Genomic DNA, 7,358 nt, shown 5'->3' on the forward strand with positions numbered 1-7,358 from the left:
ATACTATGCTATTTCCCAGCTTACCTAGCTAGAAACAAAGGATAAACTGCAAATTACTGGCACATAACACACAGTGCTAAAATAAAGGAAAGATTCATGCTTGTTAGAATCAACACTATCACAAGTTTTGTCACCTCTAGGGGACACTTCGACACTATAAAAGCATATAAAAGTGGTGATTTCTGCCAAGTATTTCTTCTATCACGTCACACAGAAATTCTTGGGGAGAGAATACATGTTCAAGACAATATGCAACATCAATACCATCCCTGAAAGACCACATGGAACCTAGAGGCGGTCTCCCTTCTTTTTCAAGCAGCTGAATGAAGTTGCAATGAGCTGCTGTAACATCATGTAAAGGGGATTTAATCCTGAGAGAAAAAAAATCAGCACCAAGGGAAACCAAGTGCTCTAGGAGACCCAAAGTCATCATCCAAAACATGCAAGTCTATTTCAGAGCAATCACTTTTAAGCCTCTCAGATCAGTCAATCTTGATGTTCAACAAACTGAGCTACTATTACTAGTTTGATAGTTTCTCTTTTGGTTTTGAACCCAGGTTCATAAAAGGCCTTTTGTCAATACCTTTTTTGTCATTAAGATAACCATCATTCCTTTTTAAACCCTAAACTGCCCCATATTAACTAGCTAATTTCTGATACTATGCTGGCCCAAGAGTAGCACTTTTTTTTTTTTGAGACAGAGTGTCGCACTGTCGCCCAGACTGTAGTGCAATGGCATAATCTCAGCTCACTGTAATCTCCGCCTCCTGGGTTCAAGCAATTCTCCTGCCTCAGCCTTCTGAGTAGCTGGTACTACAGGCATGCACCACCATGCCCAGCTATTTTTTTTTATATTGTAGAGACAGGGTTTCACCATGTTGGCCAGGATGGTCTCAATCTCCTGACCTCATGATCTGCCCGCCCCAGCCTCCCAGAGTGCTGGAATTACAGGCGTACAGGCGTGAGCCACCGCACCAGGCCTTATTTTTTTTTGAGATGTAGTCTTGCTCTGCCGCCGAGGCTAGAGTGTAGTGGCGCCATCTTGGCTCACTGCAACCTCCACCTCCTGGCTTTAAGCGATTCTCCTGCCTTAGCCTCCTGAGTGGCTGGGATTACAGGCATCTCCCCCCCGACCCCGCAAACACTGTGCCCAGCTAATTTTTGTATTTTTAGTAGAGACGGAATTTCATCAGGCTGGTCTCGAACTCCTGACCTCGTGGATCTACCTGCCTCGGCCTCCCAAAGTGCTAGGATTACAGGTATGAGCCACTGTGCCCAGCCTGGCACTTTTATCTTTAGGCTAAAAACAAAAGATCAGAATGTATAACTTAAGAGACTATTCACACAATTACTCATGTAATCAAACCCAGAAGAAGGGCAACACCAACCAAGTCTTTTACTGGTCTATTGCTGCTCTATAGATAACAGGATAGTACGTAAAATTATGTTTTGAGCTCAGTGAGGACTCATAATTCCCTTAAACAGTTAAGTCATTGAATGCTTTGAAATCCCAGAATTCAAGTTAATAGTATTACTTGGTTAGTTATATTAAAAAAAAAAAAAAAACCAAACTGGTATCCTGCCTAGGAGGCCCTGGAAAAGTCACAACTTCTCAGGGACACAAGTTTTTTTGTTTGTTTGTAAACTGATGGTGCTAGAGTAAGGATCCTTCTAGTTCTTAAAGTTTAAGATCATTGATTAAGATTTCATGTCAAAAAGAGTCAGAAAATAGAGCAGTTGGTGAAATCTAATAAAGAAAATGCATACACACACACACACAAAAAAAAAACAAACAAACAAAAAAAAAAACACCCCTAGCTCTTAAGCAGGGAAGACAAGTGTGTCCTTACTAAGGCTTGGTCCTGTCAGCTTCAGGAGCAATAATGAGAGCCTAGACTATAGTATCTACAGTAACTGCAAACAGCCAGACACCACAGTAGGGACACATTCACACGCCAGCAGACCCAACATACATGTGCCTTGAAGAAGTTACATCAGGCTTTATTCTCTAACGAAATGGTCATTCCCCCTTTAATGTGGGAGTGGGGATGCCATGTCTACCCCCCAATTCTGGCTCCCACTCAGTTATCCCACACACCATACACAGCATCAAAGTGGTGGAACCAAAGCATTTAAGCAATAGTACGCAAACCAAGCTTTTGACAGGAAAAGGTTTCTTGCAAGAGAAAGGCAGAAGAGAACAGGTAAAAACAGAAGAGCACAACTTCTACTTAAGCAAGTCGAAAGAAAAGGGACCTGTTCACATCTTGTCCTACCCGGAATGATGTACATACGCAGGGGCTTGCTGGGACAGCGGGAGTTTCACTGGACAGGGCTGGTATGGAAGCACTGAGGACAAGGTCCTTCCATCACAGTTGTGATCATGCTCTACCCAAGAAGAAAGGATCGCATCTGCCAGCCACAAAAGACTGGTCTGCATGGATGCCACCATAGCAGAGGGCGGGGAAAACAAGCAGGTGTCCTGCCACACTCTTTGGAACTGGCCAGTCTAGGACTGTGCTTTACCCCCGACACTGAAAACACTGGTTACTAGAAATACCAAACATTTTATGAGATTCTCTCCTCCTCCGAGATAACTTGGGCAGCCTGAGAACAAACTGCTCTTAGCTAATTAAAAGATTTCTGCTGATAGTAGCCTTAATAAAAGATTTCAGGTTCCAGGACACATCATTTATCATGCAGAGTCGCAAGCAGGTACATTCGCAGTGGAAACCAGGCTCCAGTAAGGAACTAACAATTTTATCTCTGTTGTTCTTTATTTTACGTTAAAGAAATGAACTTCACGTTCCATCTCCACATGGGAGGAATGTTCTGGAGGGGCAACATCCTATTAAATTCATCTAGCCAGTTTTTTGTTTTTTTTCAAACTCCACAGCATGCCTCCCTGCCCCGCTAGATGAGACTGCACAGAGGCAGGGCAGGCCCGGGAAACGACTCTGGTTGGAAATTACAAACACATACACACAGAATGCAAGCACCATAACCCTTTCAACACACAGTGGTCTGTGCCTGGCCCCAGACCTACCTCAGGATTTCAACAGCACAAAAGTCAGAATACAGCTGACTGCATGATACTCTCCTATCAATCAGGTGACAAAGACCCGGTACTCTAAGTTTAAAGCATTCCAGGCAAAATTTTAATAACAGACAATAGAAAGGTTTGATAGGCCAGTGCTAACAAGAAAGCTATCGATGGTTTCTTCAAGCCATTAGGACAATGGAAAGGGAGGTACCCCTCCAACAGGCAATCTGCAGAGAAAACTATACTCTGGAAGCTGCCTGCGCTGTTGAAAGGGCTAGGCGTGTGACAGACAGCTAACTGGAGGGGTACCAGGGAGACAAACTGCCAACTATGAAGAACAAAGCAGAGACCTCAACTTGTAATGTCTCAAGCTGAGATGTATAAACTTTGTGATCATAAACTGAGGCTTGTGTATCTGCCTGGGGATGTGACTATATTCCAGTGATCAACCACCTAGCCGACCTGCCACGAATGGGTGACCTCTGGTGACTTATTTTAATAACTGTACTTACTACTTCTAGATTGATTGTGTTATTTAAGGTTCTGATATATCCAGGTAAGAAAATAAAAGCAAGTGTTTCCTAGACTTCCTGACTGGGATTTGAAACAAATCCTGAAAAGCCCATAAATAAGCCTATTTTCCTAAATCCTTGGTGGAAATTCACAAAAGATGAAAAAATCCAGACCCTGTCTTATCATAGGGACCTAGCATATTTCAAAAGACCCAAGAGGTCAGCTGACACTGGTTATTCACTGAAATTGCTGAGACACAGATGAACATCCCAGGCACGGAATCCAAAATTCTCTAGAGTGATAATTACCTATTACTGCAATGATACTACCGAGGCCGTATATGTTTCATTTTTACAAGTATAACAAAATGCCTAAAATGTAGAAGAGTCCTACAATGTTCAAGCCACTCAATACCACATCCAAATAGGTTTGGTTCCTGGATTACCAACCAACCCCTGAATTCGATCCTGTTATCTCAACAGTTGGGGTACTGATCCCACACAGCACACAGACAACCTGTGAAAGGCTCGGCAGAGCCCATTCCTGTTCCTGGAAAAATAACCAGAGGCACACATCTGCCTGACCATGAGTCAGGAATATCAATTTTGTGGTGGAGCCCATTTCTGCTGTGACCGACCCACACCGGAACACACAACAGAAGCAACCCCCACAGAGCGATTCCAGAATGAGCTTTTTCCCCCTCGGGGTCCATACTTATCAATGTCATAAACAGTCTCCCCTGCGAGAGCAATCCTTTTAAACTCTTCATAATGACCCTAAGTCTTTAGTACAAAACCACGGAAACATTGCCACTGCCACATAAAAGTCATCTGAGTTTCAGTTTGGGTGATTCGGTCATAACCAAACTGAACAGAGAATAACCTTTTGGGCACAATGAACAGCAGCCACAGCGTCGCGATGAACTTGCCCCATCTCGTACCAGTGATCCGAGCGCTCCAGGGCCAAGAGAGCCCGTTACCTACTATGTCCCACTCCACTTATGTAACTGGAAGATCGCCGGCGAAGGCGGGGTAGGATGGGAGGGTGCTCACATTCCGAGGCCACAGCACCCCCAAAGAACCTCTGAGCACCCTGGGGACACGCTCACACCGAAGAGCCTCAGGCGCCGAAGAGCCTCGGGTGCTGCTGGACACACAGTACCCTACCCACGGCTCCTGATGGGAGCTATAACCACCTCTTTATGATGAGTTGTGGGACCCAGAACACAATGTCTAGTCCCCTCTGCGGACAATAATTCCCACCTACTTGTTCCTGCTAGATGGGGAAAGGAGCCGGTGGACCGACTCGCTCCCAGTGGGGGCAGAAATTCATGGAATGGGCGAGAAGGAGGGGGAGGCAAAGCCCGGAGATGGGGGTGAGAGCGCAGGAGCCCTTGTGGCGCACTCTCCCGACGGGAGGCGAAGTGCGCACGCGCGCCGGTGGGGGGGCCGAGTAACGGGAGAGGGGGCGCGCGAGGGAGGGAGAGGGGAGAGCGCGATCCAGGGAGAGACCGGGGCCGCGGGCGCGCGACGACGCCGCGGCCCAAAGCCCCGAGAAGGGCAGGAGCGCGCGCAGCCCCGACAGGCGAAGCCCCGGCGACGGGGGCGCCCGCGGGGCCGGGGGCCGGGATGCGCGCCGAGGGCGGGAGGAAGAGGTGCGGCAGGCGAAGGAGGCTCCGGGGAGGCCGCGCCGAGGACGGTCACCCGCGAGCCCGGGTGACAGGTCGAGGGGGAGAGTCGCCACCGGCGGAGGGAGGGGGAGGGTAGAGAGGAGGGACGCCATCCGCCAGCCGTGTCGTCCGACCCCGCGGGCCCCTCCCGCGCCACGTCCCGCCCCTGTCCCCCGCCCCCCAGCAAGGGTCCCCGCCCGCGGCCACGGCGGTCCCACTCACAGTCTCTCCTCCTCGCCTCCTCCTCCTCCTCCGCTCGGCGCGGCGGCGGCGGCGGCCATTTTCCGGACGGCTTTTACCACAGCCCTCTCCGAGAGGAGGGAGCGCGCGCGCCGCCGACGCCGGGACCCCGCACGGCCGACGTCGCGCCCCGCCCTCCCGACCGGCCCGCGCGCTGCTGCACCTGCGCGCCCGCGCCCCGCCCCCGGCGCAGCTGCGAGCCCACCCGTCATTGGCTGGGGCGGCCGGGTTGGGGCGGGGAGTCTCAGCGGTGATGTCGTCAATTGGTGAGATTTTCTGTCCATTTCGGCCAGGGAAAAGTGGGCAGACCCCTCTAGCTGTTCATTGGCTGCTTTCGGCCGTCGTTTGGGGAAAAGAGGCGGCTTGGGCGCGGAGGGGCTGGTTTAGTGGGCGGAATTTGAATGTTAAGGATTAATGGGCCCTTGCGGATGCTGGGGCAAGTGAAGGCCTAGGCTTGGGACGCCTGTTTGTGCGACCCTGAGGGGCGATTGACCCTCTGTCCGCAGATGCACCGAGTGCGCTGCAAAAGGGTTTCATTGCACCCACATTTTCTCAATATCACCATCTTCAGCAGAAGCAGCAAAGTTGCCCGCCCTAGAGCCTGACGTTGCTCCAGCTGAGGAGCCTTGGTTTCATAGGCCTACTCGTTGCATTATTTCATCTGAGCCTGCCGGGTGCTTACGCTCATAGGGGCGGGGAATAAACACAACAAATCCCAACCCTGGCCTTCGCAGAACTCTGGCGGGGGAAGAGAGTGCATGCCAAGGCCTCGTGACACCTGTCATTGTTGGATCAGATGGTTTGGTGGAGGTGTGAATAAGGAGCACAGAGAAAGCTGCACTTAAGTCTTCCTGGAAGATGTGATTTGGGAGCTGAGATCCAGCAGTTTTTCACTTTCCTAGAAGAGTTGATTTGGAGCTGAGATCCAGCAACTGTGTTTTTGGGAAAATAAGAGTATGGAAAAAGTGTTAGCCAACCAGGTGTTCAGTACAGGAATGTTTGTTAAGGGGACCTTACCCTGATGCCAGTCATTATCCAATCCATGCAATGATCTTTGTGTTAGTTCCGTGCTTAGCAAGAAAACCTGGTTCTGATTTGGCTGCCTGCCCCCATTCATTTATTGACTACCTGCTATGTACCAGGCACTCTTCCAGGTTCTGGGTGCACAGTACTGAACAGACAGCAAACTAACATTGTTGCCGGGAAGAGTCATACTAGCATACAAATAAGTCTAATATATAATTTCACATAGTGATAAAGGCTTTGAGAAAGATAAAGTAAGAGTGAAGTGAATGCTATTTAGATAGCTACTGGTTTTCACCCTCATTTTCCTCCCCCATATGAATATCTGGGGAAAGAACATACCAGGCAAGTTCAAAGGCTATAAGCAGAGTCTATGCCTGGCATGTTGGGGCCTAACAAGGAGGTCAATGTTGCTGGAGAGTGGTACGGAATGTGATTGGAGAGGCAGCTGGGGCCACTATGAGAACTGGGAGTTAATTCTTTTTTTTTTTTTTTTTTGAGATGGGGTCTCATTCTGTTGCTCAGGCTGCAGTGCAATGGTGCAATCTTGGCTCACTGCAAAATCCACCCTGAGCTCAAAGCAATCCTCCCTCCTCAGCATCCTAAGTAGCTGGGACCACAGATGCGCACCACCACACCTGGCTAAGTTTTTGTATTTTTGGGAGAGATGGAGTTTCACTATGTTGCCCAGACTGGTTTCAAACTTTTGAGTTCAAGTGATCTGCCTGCTTTGGCCTCCCAAAGTGCTGGAACTACAGGCGTGAGCCACTGCGCCCAGCCAGAACCGAGAGTTTTTTCTAACATGAGAAACCCTCAGAGGATGTTGAGCCAGGAGCTGACATCCTCTGATCTATGTTGCAGGTGTAGAGT

At 49.2% G+C, this 7,358-nt stretch overlaps 1 protein-coding gene across 1 annotated transcript in view; it reads right to left on the bottom strand.

Annotated features, from left to right (window-relative positions):
* The window catches only part of MECP2 (methyl-CpG binding protein 2), a 67,820-nt gene extending 62,233 nt beyond the window's left edge, over positions 1–5,587 (bottom strand). Inside the window, exon 1 of the mRNA XM_032265261.1 lies at positions 5,448–5,587. The gene's annotated coding sequence lies outside the window, so the exon portion shown is untranslated. The remainder of the gene's footprint in view (positions 1–5,447) is intronic.
* Between the last annotated feature and the right edge of the window lie 1,771 nt (positions 5,588–7,358).

This window comes from Sapajus apella, unplaced genomic scaffold, assembly GCF_009761245.1.
Source record: "Sapajus apella isolate SASKATOON/1434 unplaced genomic scaffold, GSC_monkey_1.0 scaffold149, whole genome shotgun sequence".
NCBI lineage: Eukaryota > Metazoa > Chordata > Mammalia > Primates > Cebidae > Sapajus > Sapajus apella.